At 33.2% G+C, this 25990-nt stretch overlaps 1 long non-coding RNA gene across 1 annotated transcript; it reads right to left on the minus strand.

Moving 5' to 3' along the window:
• On the minus strand, window positions 14190-14786 carry LOC107641655. The gene is made up of 2 exons (XR_001620388.2): window positions 14712-14786; window positions 14190-14576 (listed from the first exon to the last, which is right to left on the minus strand). It is a non-coding gene; the product is annotated as an uncharacterized LOC107641655 (long non-coding RNA).

Here is a 25990-nt window from a genome sequence, read left to right on the forward strand (position 1 = left end):
TGGCTAAAAATATTTAGAATATTAATTTAAAGAACTAATAGAGAAAACGGCGCTCGGAAATTTGTTGAGAGCGTGAAATTATAGCAATTTTACGAAAAATCGCGAACCAGCATTAAACCGACAAACGACAACCCGGGGCGGTTTGGATTTGTGTAACAAATAATTTAGAATGTGAAAATGAGTAAAAAAATAATTAATGCAAAAAATCAGACACTAATATTAAAAATATTAGCCCAAAATGAGCCAAATGAGCGAATCGAACAAAAACTGGTTCAACCGAGTGAATCGAACCCCATACTCACTTATATAAAATCCATTTCAGCATCTCCTTCTTTCCATTTCTGCAATAGTCACGTTAAAATGAAAGAGTGAGTTAGGGGAAGAGGGTTTCGTAAAAACCTGACCTTTAAAGTGGGATAACTTTTGCTCTGGCGATCGGAATTGCATGCCGTTTGTGGCCACGCGTCAGGCTCATCGAGCTCTTTAATTCTGTCGGAACAAAACTGTAAGTAACTCGCGTTTACCTTACTCCATTTCTGCTGGTGTGTTAAATTTGGTTTGGGTTTGAAGAACTCAATTCCTTGATAATTTTCATGTTCTAGGGGTTTACTAGCCTTGACTCCTTGTGAGTATTGCTCAAGGATCAGTGGGTGAAGGTGAGAACTCTTCTAACCCTCATGGTTCATTATAATTATGATGTTCAATTTAGTAACTTTGGTAATTTTGTGAAATTAGTTATAATGTGTTAATAGGATGCTTGGATTGTTGGTAACTTGAGGAGTGGAGCAAGAAAGAGGGATTTGTTATTTTGAAGAGTTTTGGATTGTGCGAAAATTGGCCAATGTATGGTTTTGGTTTCTCGTATGTAATATATAATGTCTTGTGAAAACATAAGCTAGATGACTATAGGATAAGTTGAAATGTGTAGTTATGTTAATGTTTAGTAACTTTGATGGAATTATTAAATGATATTAAGAATGAGTAGTGATTGATGATTTTGTTGAAAGTGTGATGTTGGTGTTTGATGATGAATTTGATTGAGTTTGATGGAAGTTGAATTCGTGTACTTGATATAGATTAGCAATTCTTGATGTAAATGTTGAGCCATTCATGATAGTGGAACAGTGTTTTGAAATGGCGGTTATGGCGGCGCCATAACGGTATGGCGTGGCGGGTTTTGACCCTGCTGCCATTCACCGGACGCCGCGATGGGGTTATAACGGGGGGCGCCATGGCGGCCGCAATTGCGGTGGCGCCATGGCGGGACGCATCGAGGAAGACAAAGTGCTACCCCGGGAAGCACCGAAGAACAGAGTGTCAATGCTAGGGAACTTGACTTAGAGAGTTTGGGGTTTGGATTGTCGGAGGAAGATGCTCAAGGGATTGATGAACCTTATAATCCAGCTCCAATGGCAGCAGCTAGAAGGGGTGCAAGTAGTGTTAGAGGGGGTGCAAGTAGTGCTAGAGGTCCAATGGACTTGTTTGTTAGAAAACCTGAAACTGCCATTGCAAGAAACAAAAGAGAGAAATTGAGGCAGCAGAACATCAAAGAAGCATGTAATAAGGAAGCAGTTCGTAGAGTTCATCGATACATAGCACGGTGGTTCTACCAAGCTGGGATTCCATTGAACCCGGTAAAGTTGAAGAGTTTTCAAGAAATGTTGTGGGCTGTTGGAAGCTTTGGTCCCAATTTACCTGCTCCCAGTTATCATGCTCTAAGGGTTCCACTGCTTAATGAGGAGTTGGATTACACCAAAGGATCATTCATACTAAGAAAAGAAATAGACTTGATCATGAAAGGATGGAAAGTTTGGTCTTCATAAAGTATAACCAACAACTCATCGAGAGGTACAACCTCAAAGATGAAGTTGACCCTATTGCACTCAATGATATTGATGAGTGTAATGAGTGGTTAGTGGGAGAAATTGGGACTGCCACCTTTCGAGATGATAGTGTGGATGATGATGCTGATTTCGTTCATCAAGATGACAACATTTTGAGTTGGAACCTTGTTTTTGAAGCAATGGGAGGACATGATCCTACAACAAATACTAGAAGACAACAAAATAGGAAAAGAAAAGAACCTGCAACTGCAAGAGGTGGTGCAAAAGGTGGACCAAGTGGGTCTAAGGCTTCAAAAAAAGGAAAAGGAAAGGCAGTAATTGTGGAAGAGGAAGAACCAGAATTTGAAGATGAAGAGGATTCTGAAAATGAAGAAGAACAAGAAGAGGAGATTCAATTCAATGATACCGAATCAGATGATGATGAGGGGGCAGAGGGACATGATAATAATCGTGTTAATTTGGATGAATTTGATGAGAGCTAGAATCTAGATGTTCTATAGTTTTTATGTTGTGTCTTCTATTTTATGGCTTGCTTATGACTTTTGAGTTATGAACTTATGATTTGAACTTGATGTTATGTTTATTTGTTAAATTTGCTACTATATTTGCTATATTAATTGGATGTTTTATGACTAGAAAGTTGCTTATATAGATAGATTTTATAGTTTATTATATTTGCAATTTTTCTGCATATTTTTTTGTACATATATGTGTATTTTTTAGGTAATCCGCCATTTCCGCCATTTTCCGCAACGCCATCCGCTATAACTTTATGGCGGATTTTTGGCTCACCGCCATGAGCCGCCATCCGCAATCAAAAACTATGTAGTGGAATGAAGTATTTATTGTTGGTAATTGTTGAATGAAAGGGTTAAATGCGTATGTTAGTATGTGTGGCATGGGAACTATATATATATATGAGTATATTTGTTATTGATTTGGGTTGAGGAATTGTGAAGATATATGTGTATATGCGGGGAATTATTGAATAATTGAGAGTATTGAGTGTGGTGTGTTGTAAAATGAATGGGAGGTGTGGAGTTGAGTTTTGGTGATGCTTTGGTTGTGAAATATTTGGGTATGAAATGAGGTTTTGGTAAAAATAGGAGTTTGGTGATCTTTGGAAAAGCTTATTTTTAATGAATTTTCATAGCTTGAGCCTTAAATTTTGGATTTAAATAAAATCTATTTCAAATTAATGATAATTTCAAGAGCTTTAAAATGGTATAAATTTGTAAAAAATAGAATTTATTAGAGGAAGTTATGGACGCCGGAAGTTGGTAATGTGAATTATGAAATCTGCAGTTATGAGTCCTGTTTTTTCAGCAAGCTCAATTTTTGTATTTTAAACATGATTTAAAACTTCTAAACCTCTATTTTCACTCTTTTATGCCATAAATATTAGTTTTAAGTATAATGAAGAGATTAAGCTATGAAAGGGGGGTAACTTAGTACTGAAGGAAGATGCTGAAAGTGATGAATAAGGTAGGATTGAGAACAATGCGATGTTGATTGTCATGATTGATATTATGAGTTTGATGAGAATTATGCATGAATATATATTTATGAATGTTAAAATGATGAGTTATAATTTTGAGGATAGACGAGTAATCCCTATCCAAGATATGACTTTGTGGATGGAAGAGTAATTCCTATCCGAGTCATGGCCTGTGGATAGACGAGTAATTTCTACCCGGGTTATGGTTGATGCACCTACCTGAGTAGACGAGTAATACCTATTCCGGGTTGGGCGAAACACCGGCATGGGAAGACGAGTAATACCTGTTCCTTGTTGTAGTGTTTTATCCAGGGTTAGCTACCGGACTTGTCGGGTTGGCTTTATAACTGACAGATGAGACTCATCAGTCATATGGCAGACATACATCATCTGCATATATTTGTTTTGTTTGCTATGTTTTACTTGGGTTTACCTTTGTGATTATTATGTTACTTGTTATACTTGCTACATGTTATAATTGTATCCTACTTGTGTTTTCTTTGTATGCTTTATTTGTCTGTGCAACAGAGATGCCCTCGTCTGGCGGAGGAGTGACGAGGGTGAGTTCTGGATGATTGGGGAAAATTGAGAGATTGATAGAGTAAATTAGAATTAAGTCAGCGAGTGAGTTAGAACTAAGAGCTTTAGAAGATTACCCTGTTTATAGTTTCTAGTTTAATCTTTAAGCTTTTGATTTGAGTATCGGAGTTTTAGGATTGTCTTTGGCTTTTTCGGGACCTTATATATTATGTATGTTGACACCGTTACCATGTTGAGAACTCCCGGTTCTCATTCCATACAATGTTGTATTTTTCAGATGCAGGTCGAGAGGTACCTCACTAGGCGTCTAGAGTTCTACCGCGAAGTGGTTTCATTTTGGGGCTTATTTCTGATATTTTGATATGTATATGTATTAGACTCTCCTCTTGTGTATATTACTGCTTTACTTTGTACCTTTTAGAGGTTTACGGAGAACAAGGCTTATATGTATGTATTTTTTTGGGGCTTTGGGCTATGTATATACCTATGTAAATACTCTCCGGCCAGCCTTAGCTTCGCAGGCTGAGTTAGGAGCTTGTTATTTTGTATTTTTGGCCCTCTATTCTCACTTTCTGTTTATTTACACTTATGAACCTTGGTTTTCTTAGCACGCAAGTAATCTCGATTCCGGAGCGTTGCGCTTTTTATTTTGAGATTTTGCTTTACCTGTTTTTTAAGGCTCCTTGTATACTGTATTCTTTTCAATATTATTATGTATATATTTTAATTTAGAGGTTGTAATACCACACCACCTCTATTTTACAACTTAAGCGTAAAACTCTATGTGGTAGGATGTTACAGATTTCATTAGGTAAAGTAAATTAAACAAAAAATTAATTATAAATAATAATAATAATAATAATAATAATAATAATAATAATAATAATAATAATAACATAATAAAGAATAATAATAATAATAATAATAATAATAATAATAATAATAATAATAATAATAATAATAATAATAATAATAATAATAATAATAATAATAATAATAATAACATAATAAAGAATTATTATTTTTTTTGTGACGCTATATCCAAAAAATAAACATGCATAAAAAATAACATTATTGTAATTTTCTATCTAAAAGTGATTTTAACTAATATTACCCAAACAATATTTATTTTATCAAAATCAATTTTAGTATAGAATTGCACAAATTTACTTCTCTTCAAAATTAATTCTATAAAATTATTTTTATTCAAAAGTTTGACAAACTACAATCCAAATACACACATTATTTATGTAGATTCACTTTTCTTTTTTTTCCAACAAATTTTAATTTCTTTTTATACTTTTCAAATATTTTTAGAGTTATCAATTTTTTAAATTGAAATTGCTGTTCACTAAATTCGATCAATTAAATTTTATATAACGTTGTGGTACAAATAATATTTTTTCAGAAGCAAATAGAGAAATATTAGCTAAGTTATTACCGTGCCTTTTGAAAATAATTGTTATTCAGATTATTTTTTATCAATAATAAATGTAAATTTATTTATTGTAATTTTTTAGTGAGAGTACATAAAGAGTACATAATATATAAAATATAATAATTTTATAAATATTTTTTTAAAAAACAAGAATATTTTCCTGGTTTGTCAAGCTGTAAAGAGACTCTTTCCTGCCTATTTCATGCCACTACCTCTGTCAGCACCACTTCTATCACCGCTTCTGTCACCATCTGAGTCGCTTTCTGCTTTCTGAATACAACTATGTCTAGATTATTTTTTTTATTTATAATAGATATAGACTTATGTGTTATAATTTTGTTTAGCAGGAGTACATAGTACATAAATAAGGAGTATATAATATATAAAGTGTAATAATTCAAACAAATACTTTTAAGAGAATTTTTTATTTTTTTTTAAATTTTTTAAATGAAAATAACTTATTTTTTTCTTTCTCTTAATCCTTTAATTCATCAAATCTTCAATATCATAACTTAAATAACTGGCCATGGATTCCTTACTCCTATATTTTTGTAAGAGTATCATTAACCTTTATAAAAATAATTACAAAATGTACCTTTTTATTGTTAAAAGGTTACTAATTGCATTTTGATCCCTCCAATTATTAATTTTTTAAACTTTATTCCTTTTCCCTTTTTTCGGGTACGAGAAACTGAGAGAGATTAGAGTTCTTGGAGAGCATCAACGAGATTGAAGCAATCTCCTTCCCAAATAGAGTGCGGATTGGAAAATCCTAATTCTGCTCTCCCATTTCTTTTTTATTTCAGATTAGTAGCATTCAGTGAAGAGAAGGTCTGCTAGGTTTTTCATCCAATTTCAATTCCTCCCTTTCTCTCATCCTTTTTATCTGCTACAAATCTCGTTCGCATATCCTCGCCGCCGCAACACGCCTCCGCCGCAACCTGTTGCCGCCGCCACGCACCTACTGCTGCCGCCGCGCAAGACGCTGCTGCCTCTGCGCAAGACGCTGCCTCAACGCTTGGAGGTTAGTTAATCATTATGCCTTTTCAATTCATGGATCCATTTTCTTCCTCTCCCTGTGTCGTCTCTCTCGTCTGCTCATCTTTGCAGCGCAACCCGCATATATGATTTGAGTTTAATTAAATACGAAATTGATGTTCGAATTAACTTAGTTGTAGTATATTGTTCCCGTTCTTGATTAGGTTTCTGCTGCTATACTCTATCAGAAAAGCTGCTGGTGATGATTGTAATGACAGTGATAAAGAGGCTAAGAGAAGTAAGATGGTAATTGCACTTTTATGAAATTCCTTGTTTTTGTGTTTCAAATACTGATTATTTTGTTTCCCATCAAAACAAATTAAAAATACTGATTACTATTTTTAAAGGACGATGAAAGATTAGTTGCAGGGACACCAACATTTTGAGTAAAATTTAAAATTGGCCTCAACTTTTTTTTGAGTGACCACTTTCATCTTTGATCTTTGTTTATTCGTTTGTTATTCCTGAAACTTACAAATTGTGAGACAGATCAGTCCATTCTTTTGGTATGTTTTGGTTGTTTGAAGTGAGGACTAAATTGTGCCCTTTTGTTAGTTTAGGGACTTTCTCGCAATAAGTTTAAGGACAAAAACTAATAAACAAAGAGTAAAAACTAAAGTGGCTACTCGAAGAAAGATTAAGGACTAATTTAGGGCTTTATTCTCTACATTTTCAATGGTGCATAAATTGACTTGATTAAACCATCTAATAACCCTTCGGAAAAAATTATTTCAGTTAATGATTTTTTTTTATTTGCATGGTATGAAAAAATTTTTATTTGTGAAATTTATCATCACGATGTGAGATTGTGGATCATATAAAACTTTTCAAATACATCGGTGGATTTTAAAAGAAATATGCTAATCCCCTTTTTTCATGTTACCATGCTTGTATTGCTTAGGTTCCACTTAGAGATTTTGCATAGTTCTTTGTCATTTATTAGTCAAAGAACAATATAAGTCCATGAATTGAGAAAATTCTCTGTATCTATATACTGGTAAAAAACAAGAATTTTTTTTTTCATCTCTTAATTCCTTAAGATTCATCAAACTCTCAACATCATAATTAGCCACATTAATTGTTGAAAGGCAACCCAACTTACGCCTCCTTCAATCTTCAGACAATCCTTTTCTAGAGAAAATCAACTCCTGGCTGTCAATGTCTTCCATATTAATTTTCCTGGTTTGTCAAGCTGTAAAGAGACTCTTTCCTGCCTATTTCATGCCACTACCTCTGTCAGCACCACTTCTATCACCGCTTCTGTCACCATCTGAGTCGCTTTCTGAATGAATTGCACAACTATGTCTAGATTATTTTTTTTATTTATAATAGATATAGACTTATGTGTTATAATTTTGTTTAGCAGGAGTACATAAAGAGTACATAAGGAGTATATAATATATAAAGTGTAATAATTCAAACAAATACTTTTAAGAGAATTTTTTATTTTTTTTTAAATTTTTTAAATGAAAATAACTTATTTTTTTCTTTCTCTTAATCCTTTAATTCATCAAATCTTCAATATCATAACTTAAATAACTGGCCATGGATTCCTTACTCCTATATTTTTGTAAGAGTATCATTAACCTTTATAAAAATAATTACAAAATGTACCTTTTTTTTGTTAAAAGGTTACTAATTGCATTTTGATCCCTCCAATTATTAATTTTTTAAACTTTATTCCTTTTCCCTTTTTTCGGGTACGAGAAACTGAGAGAGATTAGAGTTCTTGGAGAGCATCAACGAGATTGAAGCAATCTCCTTCCCAAATAGAGTGCGGATTGGAAAATCCTAATTCTGCTCTCCCATTTCTTTTTTATTTCAGATTAGTAGCATTCAGTGAAGAGAAGGTCTGCTAGGTTTTTCATCCAATTTCAATTCCTCCCTTTCTCTCATCCTTTTTATCTGCTACAAATCTCGTTCGCATATCCTCGCCGCCGCAACACGCCTCCGCCGCAACCTGTTGCCGCCGCCACGCACCTACTGCTGCCGCCGCGCAAGACGCTGCTGCCTCTGCGCAAGACGCTGCCTCAACGCTTGGAGGTTAGTTAATCATTATGCCTTTTCAATTCATGGATCCATTTTCTTCCTCTCCCTGTGTCGTCTCTCTCGTCTGCTCATCTTTGCAGCGCAACCCGCATATATGATTTGAGTTTAATTAAATACGAAATTGATGTTCGAATTAACTTAGTTGTAGTATATTGTTCCCGTTCTTGATTAGGTTTCTGCTGCTATACTCTATCAGAAAAGCTGCTGGTGATGATTGTAATGACAGTGATAAAGAGGCTAAGAGAAGTAAGATGGTAATTGCACTTTTATGAAATTCCTTGTTTTTGTGTTTCAAATACTGATTATTTTGTTTCCCATCAAAACAAATTAAAAATACTGATTACTATTTTTAAAGGACGATGAAAGATTAGTTGCAGGGACACCAACATTTTGAGCAAAATTTAAAATTGGCCTCAACTTTTTTTTGAGTGACCACTTTCATCTTTGATCTTTGTTTATTCGTTTGTTATTCCTGAAACTTACAAATTGTGAGACAGATCAGTCCATTCTTTTGGTATGTTTTGGTTGTTTGAAGTGAGGACTAAATTGTGCCCTTTTGTTAGTTTAGGGACTTTCTCGCAATAAGTTTAAGGACAAAAACTAATAAACAAAGAGTAAAAACTAAAGTGGCTACTCGAAGAAAGATTAAGGACTAATTTAGGGCTTTATTCTCTACATTTTCAATGGTGCATAAATTGACTTGATTAAACCATCTAATAACCCTTCGGAAAAAATTATTTCAGTTAATGATTTTTTTTTATTTGCATGGTATGAAAAAATTTTTATTTGTGAAATTTATCATCACGATGTGAGATTGTGGATCATATAAAACTTTTCAAATACATCGGTGGATTTTAAAAGAAATATGCTAATCCCTTTTTTTCATGTTACCATGCTTGTATTGCTTAGGTTCCACTTAGAGATTTTGCATAGTTCTTTGTCATTTATTAGTCAAAGAACAATATAAGTCCATGAATTGAGAAAATTCTCTGTATCTATATACTGGTTAGTCGTGTTCAACTGTTTGGTCAATAACTCTTGTTTTTCTACCGTATGAGTTAGGCCACACTGGTATATTGATCATTCAAATAGCATATGAGAATATAATAGCTTTTGGAGCTAATTTATAAGGGTTCTAATCTTTTAAATATCAAATAGGTGTTCTACTCTGACTTAATTATGCCATAGATTTAATCTATTCGTGAATGACAAAATTCTATTCACAAGAAATTTTTGAAAAGCTCATGAGCAATGCTATTGATGCCTAAGAACTGTACTTAAAAGGAGCTATGTATGTAGTAATACTTAAAGTGCTTTTATGATTTCAGTATCTAATTTATAATTGAAGTTTAGTGTTTAAGTGTTGTTTTGTATATATCAAGTGCACCCTTATGACTCTGTTGAATTTTATATCAATTGCTGCTCTAAAAAAAATTAAGACTGTTGAAATTAAAGCTTTATCAAATTGAATTTAAGATTTCTGTTGTGATTGAATTTGTTTGTTTGCCATGCACAGAAGTGACCACATAGTAAAGATATATAATTGATTGTGAAATTGGAAGTTGCGTAAAGGTGCTAGGTGGTCATAGAATGACGCCTTGGGTGGTAAGCTTATAATCTGGCTTTCCATAGTAATTTATTGGATCTATGCCATTACTTTCTTTTGGTGCTTATTGTATAGAATGAATCCTCCAGCATGAATTTTGATAAGATATGCATTTAAGAAGTGACAATTCTATGAAATTCAGCACCAAGTTTTCATTATTATCCATCAAAATCATTGGCTGCTGTTCAAATTGTGTGGTTTTTTAATGTTTTGTTATTTGCTTACTGTATTCTAAATTGGTATTTGAATAATTTGTTCAAGTGGTTAGTAGTTGAGTTCAAATTGTTAATATCTGAATACTGTATTATGAAAGTGTGGGTTGAATCGAAAAAGAGATTTCCTTCAATTCAGTGTAGACATCTAAAATTAAATTGTATTCATTGTAATTAAGAACTCAACTACTTTTCATAATATTTTTTATTTGCTTGATATATCTGATACATATCTTAACTAGAGATACTTGATGTACTTGTGCTAAACAAAAAGAGCATTCTTTTTATGATAATGCATAAAGGGCTAAAGGGCAGATTGATGCAAATGAAATGAGTCCTAGATGGTTGTTGAAGCAAGAAGTTGTTCTGCTAGTATGGATAGAGTACTACTATAAAAGCAACTGTATGGACCATGAGTTTATGCAGCATATGAGCTTATACTATTATTAGGGGTGGAAACAGGTCAGGCCAGGCCAGGCTTTGTTCTTAACAGGCCTGACCTGTCATGTAGTTGATTGGCCTGAGCCTGGCCTGCAGCCTGCTATAGGCTTTTTTCAGAGTACTAAGCCTGGCCTGTTATTCAGCCTGGCCTGGCCTGAAATCTGTTAAAAGGCCTGCTAATTTTTTTTTACAAAAATAAAAATATTATTTAAAAATGATTGGCCTGTGCAGCCTGCTATAGGCTTTTTTCAGAGTACTAAGCCTGGCCTGTTATTCAGCCTGGCCTGGCCTGAAATCTGTTAAAAGTGTTAAAAGGTTTTTTTTTTTACAAAAATAAAAATATTATTTAAAAAAATTATTTTTTAATAAAAATAGTTATATGTAATATGTCATATATTTAATATTTGTAAAAAATTTTAAACTTTTAACATATTTAAAATATATAAAAATATTTATAATAAAATATAATAAATTTAAAATATCTCATAATTTTATTAATAATAAATAATTATTTATATAATATATATTGAATTATATACAAATTAATAGAATTATTTATGTTTTTATTTGGAACACAAAAATCTAATAATTTTTATTATATTTTATCACACACTATGACATTAGTTATACTTAACTGACATAATAAGAATAAAAATGGCATTGGAATAAGTAGAGGCGAATTTTTGTTCTACTCATCAACTTCGTACCCTTTTTTTTACCTTAGACGCTACCTGTTGTTCCACCCTCCGAGGCGGAAGCACATATCATTGAAGGAGGGCACAGCCGCACAGGGCAGTGGCCTCCAAAATTTTATTTTTTGTTAAAAATGCATAAATTTTTTGGAGATGGCCCCCTTTTTTATTAACTAGCTTCTCTCTTTACAAAAAAAACTTCCTTTTTAAATTATAACTAGTGCAGAGCCCGTACGATGCACAGAAATAATAAATCAAGTCACATCTATCGGTTAATATGATTAGATCACACTAAAATTATGTTAGCACATATACTATCGTACTTATTTATTTCATTAAGAATGTGCCAAACAGAATAATATTAAGACTTTTTCATTGTTGTCTGTTATTCGTTGTCCACTTGTGCATCCGTCGTTCTTTAATGATGCCTCTATTCATTATATCATTGATATTCAGTACAGTTTGACATCTTCAATTTCATGGTCAATATATGTTAAAAGAGAAATAGTAAAACCTTTTAATTTGACCAACCAAGAGAAACAACACAACTATGGTTTAGAAAAATAAATAGAAAAAAATAAAAGGAAAAGGATGCATTAAATAAAGTGCAATGATTTGAAACTGACTAATTCTGATACAAAATATTCTGAAACAATTAGATACCTTTAGAGCATGAGTATGGAACCTATTTCATAATTGGTGGATTCTATGGTACCTTTTATTGTGGTTAGGGGTAAAAATAGGTCAGGTTAGGCCAGGCTTTGTTCTTAACAGGCCTGGCCTGTCATATAGTTGATTGGCCTGAGTCTGGCATGCAGTCTGCTATAAGCTTTTTTCAAAGTACTAAGCCTGATCTATTATTCAGTCTGACCTGGCCTGAAGCCTGTTAAAAGGCCTGCTAATTTTTTTTTTTACAAAATTAAAAATATTATTTAAAATTTTTTTTTAATAAACATATTTATATATAAAATGTCATATTTAATATTTATAAGAATTTTTAAACTTTAAAGTATTTAAAATATATAAAATTATTTATAATTAAATATAGTAAATTTAAAATATCTTATAATTTTGTTAATAATAAAAAAAATATTTTTATATATAATTATATATTAAAAGGCCCAGACAGGCCTGACAGGCTAATTAATGAGCCTGAGCCTGGCCTATTAACATAATAAGGCTTTTATAACAGGCTAAGCCTATGTCTATTTTATAACAGGTCAGACCAGGACAGGCCAAACACAGGCCAGGTTGCAGGCCGCTTGGCCTTTTTTTACCCCTAACTATTATGGACCAAGAGTGTAGCCATGTAATTAGAGTATCCTATGTGACACTAAAATGGGGCGTTTTGTAAAACATGTTTGAATGCTAGTAATTTGTGTTCTAAAGAGATTTCAGGAATAAGTGGCTATGCAGTACATAAAAGATTAAAAATGGAATAGGACCTTGTTGAATAACAATCAAACTAATATATCAAAAACAAAACACACAAATATCCAATCCATGATATATATATATATATATAGGTTAAATCATGTTAATTTGTCTGGTATTTCTTTTTATATATATATATAGATTAAATCATGTTAATTTGTCTGGTATTTCTTTTTTTAATTTGTTTAATATTGTCTTATGACATTACTGTTTTGTATTTGTTCTGTCCTGCTTCTTTTATATTATATGTTGCTATTCTATCTCTACTTTTTAGGTTTGTAATCTTTACAAGTAATTTGGGTGTAGTTTTAACAAGTAATTTGTTCAATATTCAGGTCATATTTATAACAAAATATTTTTAACATAATTTTTTCAACACACTTCTAATTAGAATTATATTGTTGGTGCTCCAAGCAGATTAACGACTCCACACGAATGAGACTTACCGTGGATATGGTTTTAGAGGAGTACAACGATTTGTGTCTCGTAATCCAAGAAAATGCTTGGTAATATAGGAGCAAGGTGAAAGCAAAACATGAAGACATTTGGGAATGAGAAATTATCTTCTTAGATATTTTTAATATTTTCTTTGAAAGACAAATTACTAAGCTATGTTTCATTAATTTATACACTAATTTATCCTTCTTCTATATATTACAATTCTATATTACTAATTTCTTTTATTTTATCAGTTAATATAAATTCTATTAGTTTACACACTAATTTATCCTTCTTCTATTTATAAATGGTACTGAAAATCTTATCCAAATTAAATCAGGAAATAACTACAAAATTTAATAAGAAAATCAACTCTAAAAGTATTATTATAAAGATATTATAACAAATTGTTTTCTTGTTCAATTCCTATTCCTAATTATGAGTGATTATAATCCGAGAGAGTATGAGTAGGAGAACTTACAACCATATTGTTAGCTAGAAAGAGAATAATATGTAGTTTGTCAATGTTTCTGGAAGAACATGACCCTTTCTTTAATAGTTGAGAACTTAGGGTAACAGTAGAGCCATTAGTCTCTGATTATTGATAACTTGAGGCCAATCAACACAAAACATCGATGGTTACAAAGCTTCTCTTATATGTTTTTGTTTTGAAAGCCAATGAATGACATTGCTTTGAGTTTTGTTCTGCTCTCTACAACAACATTCTCCTTGTCACAATCTTATTTCCACAAACTAGACAATCCTTCCGGTTACTCCATGTGGATTTTATATTTATGTGTGTGTATATCTTGTTGAATCTTTCTAACACATTATTTGATGATAGATACTAGTTGGCAAAAAGAAAACATCACAAGACCTACCATTTAATTGGTTTAATATTGATGTATAACAGTACAAATTTTCAACTTTGATTAATGTGAGTTTTTCAAGAAATTGGATTGCAAGAAGTGGATTATTTGTGGAACTAGTCAACACCTTTGAACTCAACAATGTTACTCATCATTAACACTAGTTTCTGTAACTTGTGGAGCAGACTCATATATCATTTACCATTTCGTTGATCATAAAGTTCATAACCAGAACTATCAGATCCAAATGAACTAATCACTATAAAATAATATTATGCATTAGTACATTACAAAACACATAGTGAACAAGGTAGGAAGATCAAGGCAGTTTTTCTCTCTGTCTCTAAACACCAACTGTCTTGTTAAGTAGCCAAAGGCATAGAGCCAATTGAATTGCAAAAATTGAGTAGAGCCATGTTCTATCAAGCATGAATCCAAACACAGTGATTCCTGCTCTATTGTTCTCCATGTATGTTACTGCAAAAAATGTAAAAAAATCAAGGTAATTCAGGACCAAAACACAATTGGACAGGTGATTTACCATAACAAGAATAACCAAACTAGTAACTTAGTCTAAGAAGAATGAATAGAAGCAACAAAATAGTCATTTACCAAGAGCTTGTCTCTTATGGAATGAGATTGTCTGTGTATGAATTGGCATCATTTTGGTGTTATCCCTAAACTTATCATGAGGCGACCAATCAATAGTTGCATACACATAGTTATCACCTACTTCAGCTTTTGCTTGAGCTTCATTAGCCAAAAGTGATGAGAACTCAAGAAGCACAGAGAGAACTCAAGAAGAAACAATGCAAGATAGATTTTCATTATTAGATCAAAATTCAAAATAACTAATACTAGCTTCTTTATTTGGATTATATCTAAAAATTTAAAACTACTAATTAATAAGGTCAAAGTAACTCAATTATATCTAAAACTCCTGTATCTCAATTCATGGACTTATATTGTTCTTTGACCAATAAATGACAAAGAACTATGCAAAACCTCTAAGTGGAACCTAAACAATACAAGCATGGTAACATGAAAAAGGGGATTAGCATATTTCTTTTAAAATCCACCGGTGTATTTGAAAAATTTTATATGATCCACAATCTCACATCGTGATGATAAATTTCACAAATAAAAAACTTTCCATACTATGCAAATAAAAAAAATCATTAATTAAAATATTTTTTTCCGAGGGGTTATTAGATAGTTTAATCAGGCCAATTTATGCACCATTGAAAATGTAGAGAATAAAGTCCTAAATTAGTCCTTAATCTTTCTTCGAGTAGCCACTTTAGTTCTTGCTCATTGTTTATTAGTTTTTGTCCTTAAACTTATTGCGAGACAGTCCCTAAACTAACAAAAGGGCACAATTTAGTCCTCACTCCAAACAACCAAAACATACCAAAAGAGTCTCTGTCTCACAATTTGTAAGTTTTGGGAATAACAAACGAATAAACAAAGATCAAAGATGAAAGTGGTCACTCAAAAAAAAGTTGAGGCCAATTTTAAATTTTACTCAAAATGTTGGTGTCCCTGCAACTAATCTTTCATCGTCCTTTAAAAATAATAATCAGTATTTTTAATTTGTTTTGATGGGAAACAAAATAATCAGTATCTGAAACACAAAAACAAGGAATTTCATAAAAGTGCAATTACCATCTTACTCCTCTTAGCCTCTTTATCATTGTCATTACAATCATTACCAGCAGCTTTCCTGATAGAGTATAACAGCAGAAACCTAATCAAGAACGAGAACAATATACTACAACTAAGTTAATTGGAACATCAATTTCGTATTTAATTAAACTCAAATCATATATGCGGGTTGCGCTGCGAAGATGAGTAGACTAGAGAGATGACACAGGGAGAGGAAGAAAAGGGATCCATGAATTGAAAAGGCATAATGATTAACTAACCTCCAAGCGTTGAGGCAGCGTATTGCGCGACGGAGGCGGCAGCGTGTTGCGTGGCGGCGGCTGATGGGTTGAAAACGAAATTCCAACACCTAAACTCACCGGCAAGTGTACCAGGTCGCATCAAGTAGAGTGAGGTCGATCCCACAGGGATTGATGGATCAAGCAACTTTAGTGGGTGATTAGTTTAGTCAAGCTAACATTGGTGAGTGATAATTGATGCAGCAGAAAGTAAATGACAAGAAAATTTAAAGTGCAGAAAGTAAATTGGACATAAACTTAAAGAGCAAGAAATGTAAATTGCAGAAACTTAAATGACAAGAAATGTAAATTGCAGTGAATGTAAAGGAGAGTGGGTGCTGAACATAAAAGAAAGCAATAGATCAAGCAACTGGAAATTTAAATTGCAGGAAGAATAAATTGGGAGCAATGTAAACAGAGAAGCAAAATTGCAGTGAATAAGAACTTAGAGCAATTGCAGGAATTGTAAATTGCAGGAAAATAAATCAAGATCACAGCAAGCTCAAATAGAAAATGCAGAAAGTGAATTAGCAAGGAGGCAGAGAATTTAAATTGCTTTGAAAGCAAACTCAGCTCAAAGTGCAGAAAAAGAAATTGCAAAAGAGAAGAAAAGTGAAAACAGCAAATGTAAATTTGAATTATGCAGAAGGAGGACAAAGATGATTTCAGAGTAAGTATTGAAAAAGAATTCCTTCAATTCTCAATCCAAAATTCGAAAACAGAAAGTAAGAAAATGCAAAAGTAAGAACCAGGATGAAGAGAACTCAGCTCTCAATCCCAATTCCCCCTAGTGCTTTCTAGTAGAGCTAGCTTTCTCACCAAAATAAAAATGATGCCTTATATAGGCTTTTTACATGAATGAAAATCAAATTGAAATTCTAAACAAATTAAAAATAAATTCCTAAGCTAATTGATCCTTGTGCCTTTGAGTGATGTTAATTGGGCTTTGCTTGCTTTGGATTTGAAGAGAGATGGGTCAAGTTGGCCTTGGTTCAATTGGTTTGGAGTATGGTTCAAAGTTGCTTGGTTCAAGTTGGTTAGAAAATGAACCAAGGCCACCTCCCAGGGCAATGCTCGGTTGGTGCCAAGAGCGTAGCATTCCCTTGCCTTGGCCTTCCAAATTTGCGTGCACCAAGCCTTGTGACCAGCATCCATAGCGCTCAGTGCATGGGGAGAGCGCAGCATCCTTTGTTGTGGAATGAGGCTTGAGGTTCGAGCCTTCGTGGAAGCATTTGGGGAGCAATTTCTTTGTGAAGCAAAAAGAGGTAGCACCTTGCCTTGAGTGGAAGGCCTCAAGTTCGAATCCTAGTGAAGCCATGTTGGCTTATTTTCCTTGCATTTTCTTTGGGAGAGAGCACGACAATGCTCTCAACGTTAACTTAGTGCTCTCCTTGAGAGCGCTACTTTCTTGGGCTTTCCTTGGTCTCCCTCTTCGAATCTTGGTGGTTGCACTTTGGTCTATTTTTGCTTGTTTTTGGTCCTTAAAGATGTCTTTCACTTGTATCTCAATTTTGTGCCAAATATGGATTTCCATATATCGTTGGAAAGCTCTGAATGTCAGCTTTCGAACGCAACTAGAAGCACATCAATTGGACGTCTGTAGCTCAAGTTATGGCCCTTTGAAGAAGGCATGGTCATGCTGTGAACGCCCAACTCAATGAGCGTAACACTCCTTGATTTGGTCATGGGCCACGCTTTTAAAAGCGTGGCCTAAGGCTCCAAAGTGTGCCCCAACTTCAAAGTGTGTCCGAAAACTCTTTTTTTTTTCTTCTTTTTAGCTTATTTTGTGCTCTTTTGCTTCTTTTTCTTCTTATTTCCTACAAAATTTATAAAATCAAAAGATCAATGAAATATACCATTTAAGCACAAAAGCATTCAATATTTAAGCACAAATCATCAATTTCTTGTATGAAAAAGTATAGAAAAACATGACATGAAGGCATGTCATCACAATACCAAACTTAAACCTTGCTTGTCCCCAAGTAAGAAAAGAATCATGCAATAAAGATTGACAAACCAAGGTGAGAAGAATAGCAACTCAATGTTCATGGTAAGCTAGTTTTCTAAGCATGCTACAATCACAAAAGAAATGTAAATGATTGATGTTTCTATCTAGCTCAATTTATGAAATCTTTTTCTTATATTTCTTCCTTGAAACAAGCTTTTGATTTTCTTATTAGCTTCTCTTTTTGGGTGCTTTGCCCCATGAGTTGATAACAAAGCTACGACTCTAAATGCTTTGTTTTCAAGTATTACCACTTGACACATAAGCACCACAAGCATTTAATTAGAGAACTTCTTTAAGCTCATTTGTTTCTTTTCTTGACTCTCTAATCATTGATGCTTAGAGCCTTAAGCTTTGGGGGAGTGCATTTGCACTTGAGCCTAACCTTGACTCTAAGTGTTTTATTTTCAAGCTTTTTGCTTGATACATAAACACCACAAGTACTTAACAATTTAATTGTCATTGGTACTCAGAGCCTTTAGCTTTCTCATTCTTTCCCTTTTTCTTTTCTTGCCTTAATTGTATTTGCTTCTTTAAGGTTTTCATGATTTTCAAAAGATTTCACAAAATGTACTAGATGAAAACTTCAATTAAATAAAATCCAATGCATTTGAGCAACAATTAATCATACTAGCTTTCCAATACTTGTATGCACATGCTAATTTCTTCTTTAATTTCTTGTTTGTTTATGATCATGATGCTTTACTGCTTTGAACTTTACAAAACTCAAGTTGGTAGTCATAATGTCACAGCAGCATGTTGCAAATCAAGATTCAAGCGATGCTTATTCATACCACACATGCATACAGAGAATATAAAGACAATCATGTAATTTAAAGTGCTGGAAACAAATGAGAGGGAAAAGGAACTTTACAACCTTGTAATTCATCTTCTCTAATATTGTCCTTTTCCTTCTATTCTTCCTCTTTCCACTCAAGTTGGTAGTCATAATGTCACAGCAACATGTTGCAAATCAAAATTCAAGCTATGCTTTATTCATACACACATGTAAACAGAAAAAATGAAGACAATCATGCAATTTAAGTGCTGGAAACAAATGAGAAGAAAAGGAACTCTACAACCTTGTAATTCATCTTCATTATTGTTGTCCTTTTTTCTCTATTTTTCATCTTTCCCTTGCCAAACTCATAATGCTTGCTCATCCTCAAGTAACAATTAGAACAATGGCTATGGGGTTAAAGATGGATCATAAATGTCTTACACAATGAAATGTTAGTAGTACATGTATTTTAAGCAAGCAAAATTAAAGATAAAAATTAAGGCACAAGAGACAGAGACATTGTGATTGCAAACATAAGAAGGTGAGCACAATACATGGCATAAAAGATAAGTGGCACACCAAACTTAGTGTGACACTTTCACTTAGAATTAATGCAAGTATCTAGTAAAGATTGGAAGCAAATTTTGTTGCATAGCAACACCAAACTTAGAATGCAATCCTATGTCAATTTATTTGAACTAAAACTAAGCAAATGAAACTGTTATTTGTTAAGTACAATCACCAAGCCAAGAATCTGCCATGAATAAGGATCTCTTGGTGATGTACTAACAAAAACAGTTAATAAGCAAACTAGATGAAGGCATTTAAAAACAGACAAATGACTAAAGCAAGTAGAATAAAAAAGTGTCAAATCAAAAGAGAAAAATAAAACTGCAGAGGCATTATGATTTTGCAAACAAGTAGTGTTGCTTGAATAAATTGCATAGAAAATAATTGGCACACCAAACTTAGAATCTTAGTGTGACAGTTTCATTTTTTGATTTGATGCAATCATCCAAAAAGATTGAAAACAATTTGTTGCAAGGCAACACCAAACTTAGAATGAAATCATATGCCTGATTTATTGAAATTAAACCAAGCAGAGAAAGAAAATCAACAAAGCAAAGAGAGAAAATGTTACCTACGGTTGACATGTTCTTCACTTTCTTCCTCTTCTTCCAATTTGTTAAGAGGAATGACCTCAAGGGGGGAGAAGATTAAGCTAGTGTCCCCTGTCTTGGCCTCTCCTCAACAAGCTTTCTTTTGTTAATGGCTTGATTGAGCTTGCTTGCTGGATCAGGGGAGGATTGCTTGTAGTTGACCTTCTTTTCTTTATGAATATTGTCCTTTGTAGCTTGGTCACAATCCTCTTCTTGGTGCTTTTGTTAATTACCTTCACTTCCTTGAATCCAAGTCTTGGTGGTTGTGTGATTGTTGGAGTGTTCTCTTCATCAAGAGCTTTTTGAATTGATGGTTCAGTGAGCTCTTCCTTCCTGTAATTTTCTTCAATTGAGTGTGAACTTCCTTGATTGGCTTCCTCCTCTTCTTTTACATGATCTTCCATTAAGTCTTTTGGGAGTGAAGTTTCATGTTCCTCTATCACCTCAATTAGCTTCTGTGAATATGAAATTCTTGGCTCATGTTCCTCATCCTTTACTGCAATTTCACTTGCCACAGGGACCTTTTGTTCTTGTTTTTCCACTTCCTTACCCACAAATTGGTCTTCATCCTCACTGTTTGATGGTTCTAAGTTCCTCCTTGTTTGCTCTAAAGGCCCATTCATCTTCTTGAAGAGGATTTTTTTCCAGGATTGGGACTGTGTGTATCTTTTCACGAGTTGCCTGTGTATTTCAATGGCTTGGCATCGGCTTTCTAAGGGTTCTTTGGACCATTGAAGGTAATCCTCATCTGCTAATTCAAGAGATGAAGGTTGAGAGTAATTTTGGTGACATGGATATATTGTGATGAAGTTGTGTTGAGGGGTGTGGAATGAGTTTTGTGAGTTGTGGGATGAATTTTGTGGTTGGTGGGATGACTTGTATGCATCTTGGAGGAAACTTTGTGTTGAGGCATAATTAAGTGATGAAGAACTTTCAACTGAAAAACTGGGAAGTGAGGGTGGATGCTCTTTCATTCCTTGGTGATACTTCCATCCACCATGAGGATAATGATATGAATCATTTTGTGGTGGTGGTTGGTATCCCATATGATTTTCTTGCTCATCTTGTGTCTCTGAAGCAAATCTCCATGAATTGGAGTGCTCAGAATGTGTATTCTCTTGGTGATATTCTCAGCCACCATTAGAGATTGGTGATGGTGGGTAATATCCCATAAAATTTGTTTGATCATAAGATGAATTGAACTCCATTTGAATTTTGGAAAACACAACACCAAGGAAAATTGAAATTACTCATATCAGAGATGAGAATTTCTTAGTGAGGCAAAAACTCAAACACCTTGGTTTCAATCTAAAACAGAAAACAAAAATAAAGAAAATGCTTGATATAGACTTCTCACCCACTTAATCATTGTTGATCTAAATCAATCCCCGGCAACGGCGCCAAAAACTTGATGGGTTGAAAACGAAATTCCAACACCTAAACTCACCGGCAAGTGTACCGGGTCGCTTCAAGTAGTAATAACTCACTTAGAGTGAGGTCGATCCCACAGGGATTGATGGATCAAGCAACTTTAGTGGGTGATTAGTTTAGTCAAGCTAACATTGGTGAGTGATAATTGATGCAGCAGAAAGTAAATGACAAGAAAATTTAAAGTGCAGAAAGTAAATTGGACATAAACTTAAAGAGCAAGAAATGTAAATTGCAGAAATTTAAATGACAAGAAATGTAAATTGCAGTGAATGTAAAGGGGAGTGGGTGCTGAACATAAAAGAAAACAATAGATCAAGCAACTGGAAATTTAAATTGCAGGAAGAATAAATTGGGAGCAATGTAAACAGAGAAGCAAAATTGCAGTGAATAAAAACTTAGAGCAATTGCAAGAATTGTAAATTGCAGGAAAATAAATCAAGATCACAGCAAGCTCAAATAGAAAATGCAGAAAGTGAATTAGCAAGGAGGCAGAGAATTTAAATTGCTTTGAAAGCAAACTCAGCTCAAAGTGCAGAAAAAGAAATTGCAAAAGAGAAGAAAGTGAAAACAGCAAATGTAAATTTGAATTATGCAGAAGGAGGACAAAGATGATTTCAGAGTAAGTATTGAAACAGAATTCCTTCAATTCTCAATCCAAAATTCGAAAACAGAAAGTAAGAAAATGCAAAAGTAAGAACCAGGATGAAGAGAACTCAGCTCTCAATCCCAATTCCCCCTAGTGCTCTCTAGTAGAGCTAGCCTTCTCACCAAAATAAAAATGATGCCTTATATAGGCTTTTTACATGAATGAAAATCAAATTGAAATTCTAAACAAATTAAAAATAAATTCCTAAGCTAATTGATCCTTGTGCCTTTGAGTGATGTTAATTGGGCTTTGCTTGCTTTGGATTTGAAGAGAGATGGGTCAAGTTGGCCTTGGTTCAATTGGTTTGGAGTATGATTCAAAGTTGCTTGGTTCAAGTTGGTTAGAAAATGAACCAAGGTCACCTCCCAGGGCAATGCTCGGTTGGTGCCAAGAGCGCATCATTCCCTTGCCTTGGCCTTCCAAATTTGCGTGCACCAAGCCTTGTGACCAGCATCCATAGCGCTCAGTGCATGGGGAGAGCGCAGCATCCTTTGTTGTGGAATGAGGCTTGAGGTTCGAGCCTTGGTGGAAGCATTTGGGGAGCAATTTCTTTGTGAAGCAAAATGAGGTAGCACATTGCCTTGAGTGGAAGGCCTCAAGTTCGAATCCTAGTGAAGCCATGTTGGCTTATTTTCCTTGCATTTTCTTTGGGAGAGAGCACGACAATGCTCTCAACGTTAACTTAGTGCTCTCCTTGAGAGCGCTACTTTCTTGGGCTTCCCTTGGTCTCTCTCTTCGAATCTTGGTGGTTGCACTTTGGTCTATTTTTGCTTGTTTTTTGTCCTTAAAGATGCCTTTCACTTATACCTCAATTTTGTGCCAAATATGAATTGCCATATATTGTTGGAAAGCTCTGAATGTCAGCTTTCGAACGCAACTGGAAGCACATCAATTGGACGTCTGTAGCTCAAGTTATGGCTCTTTGAAGGAGGCATGGTCATGCTGTGAACGCCCAAGTTTAACTTAGCCAAAAATCTTGCTTCCAAGCTGAATTTGAACTCTTAGGTAGCTCGGTTAACTCAATGAGCGCAGCACTCCTTGATTTGGTCATGGGCCATACTTTTAAAAGCGTGGCCCAAGACTCCAAAGTGTGCCCCAAAACTCTTTTTTTCTTCTTTTTAGCTTATTTTGTGCTCTTTTGCTTCTTTTTCTTCTTATTTCCTACAAAATTTATAAAATCAAAAGATCAAAAAAATGTACCATTTAAGCACAAAAGCATTCAATATTTAAGCACAAATCATCAATTTCTTGCATGAAAAAGCATAGAAAAACATGACATGATGGCATGTCATCAGCGGCAACAGGTTGCGGCGGAGGCGGAGGCGTGTTGCGGCAGCGAGGATATGCAAACGAGATTTGCAGCAGATGAAGAGGATGAGAAAAGGTGAGGAATTGAAATTGGATGAAAAACCTAGCAGACCTTCTCTTCACTGAATGCTACTAATCTGAAATAAAAAAAAAAAAAAGGAAAAAGCAGAGTTAGGGTTTTCCAATCCGCACTCTATTTCGGAAGAAGATTTCTTCAATCTCGTTGATGTTCTCCAAAAACTCTAATCTCTCTCAGATTCTCATACCCAAAAAAAAGAAAAGAGAACAAAGTTAAAAAATTAATAATTGAAGAAATCAAAATGTAATTAGTAACTTTTTCAAAAAAAAAATAGAATATATTTTATAATTATTTTTATGAAAGTTAATGATACTCCTACAAAAAGAAATCCATGACCTAAATAACTTAAGACATGAAATTATAATATATATGAATATGATGGAACACATGAAGCGACACATTAGGGTCCTAGCAACCAATTAGAAATAAGGTGGTTGTGGCATGCACATCAAATTATAAGGAACCATGTTCCATTAATCAATGTTTGATCGATAACCTTTCTCACCCACTAACTTTTGTGAAGCCAGCAATTAATGTAAGTACAGTAATAATCAACCAAGGCATATGTTAAAATTAGTTATCGGTTCAAAAAGTCTTCATAATAGACATATAAATTTTTAATGCATTTATTATATATTTATTAAAGTAAAAAATTTAAAAATTTTATCAATAATAATTTTAACATATGACAACCCACAAGTTACATTTTTGTAGTCTTCATCTGAAGTAGCAAACAAGTTGTTAGAGTATAAATAGGTGGTTTAGTTCCGTTTAGAAAAACTTTTTATTTTATTTGAAGCAGTTAAATCTAATTAGTTTGTATTAATCTAAATTTATATTTTTTATTCACAAGCTAGAACCAATCCAATATGATCAAAGTCGGATTGGTTCAATCAGAACATCAAATTACTAGTTTCGGCAAAAATATAAGGTCATGTTGTTGATGGCAGCTGGGAAGTCTCCTTTGATACCGAACATATTGGCATATTGTTGCACTAGTCGGTGTTTGAATAGAAGAACTCTCAATTTGAAAGAGAATAAAAAATCAGTTTAAACAACTTAAAATAATTTTATTTAACATTCATTAATTATTATTATAAAAAGAATATTAGGGGCTAGCAATTTGTTAAATAAAATTATTTTAAGTTGTTTAAACTAATTTTTTATTGTCTTTCAAACATTATTATTTAAATTGTATTAGAATTTGGAGTTCTCATTTTGGCTCAAAAACAGATAGAGTAGGATATAAATAAATAATTAGTTGAATAAGAAGACATTTTTTCTATTGTTCTGCTTACCTGAAAAATCTTTAAGTGGAGGTATGATATTTTACTTTGGCAATATATGAAGATGAAAAAAAATTAGTGGAGTTCTAAATCTCGTAATCAATATAGAGTTTGCCTTTGGTGAGTGATGTGGCGCTTAAAAGAGAGACCATGAAGAGAAAAAAATAATTGTTTGGTTACTTATGCATGGTGGATAAATGATGAGAAAAACAATGGTAGTTTTGAGGCCCTTGAGTCAAATAATTTATGAAAAAGTTTAGGACGTCATTATTTTTATTAAAATTTGGTCAATATTTTTTAATTAATTAAAAAAAATGAATAATTTTATGTCACTAAATATAATTTTACACAATTAAAAATATTAATAATAATTAATTAATAACTATAAATCACAAAATCGGCTAATAACTCCCTAGCATTGCTCATAATTTATTTCAATGGGGTCTAAACGTGATAAGTATTAGTTTGATGCATGCATTATTGCACGTTGAGAAAAGGAAGAGGGAAATCCCAATAATGAGTTTGAAATTGCATGAATGGTTCTGGCAAACACTGGCTCTACTGAAAGTGAACCGTGCATTTCAATTGCATGCCTATACACATTACCAACTGTACTGTATTATGATGTTCCAGTGTGGTAGAGTAGGGGTGTTCTACATGTATGCCCCCACCACTACTTAAAGTCATCCACTTTATCCCATCAAAGATTAATATGCATTATTATTCAACATTATCAATTTCCATATTTACAAAAAAAAAGTTTAGTGTTGATTTATATGTTTTAAAAGTGCTAATACTCTACTACATAGTAACTTGGCCATTATTAATCAGAAGTTTTGGTTGGAATCTAGGTATATATGAAAAGAAAAGAGTTTTTTTTTTCAGAGCTATTTATCCTTTTTTTAAAGATATCACAATAAAATCAACAAATTAATGGAATTCATATTAATATGATCTAAAATTCTAACCGCTTAAAGAACTAAAAAATAAACATGGCAAAAAGTTATACGTGTTTTTTAATACATTTAATATGTTTCATAAAATAAGTCCACTAAAAAAACTAATAAAAAACAATAAATTTGTCAATAAATTAAACAAATTCGAATCCGAACCCTCTAAGTGAAGATGAAGAGATTATACTATTTGAGTTATAGTTTGTTAGCCAATCATAATTATTTTATTTTATATAATATTATAAAAATGTATAATAGTGGTCCAAGACTAAATAATTATAAACGTTTTTAAATTAAAT

This window comes from Arachis ipaensis, chromosome B05 (genome assembly GCF_000816755.2).
Source record: "Arachis ipaensis cultivar K30076 chromosome B05, Araip1.1, whole genome shotgun sequence".
Taxonomy (NCBI): Eukaryota; Viridiplantae; Streptophyta; class Magnoliopsida; order Fabales; family Fabaceae; genus Arachis; species Arachis ipaensis.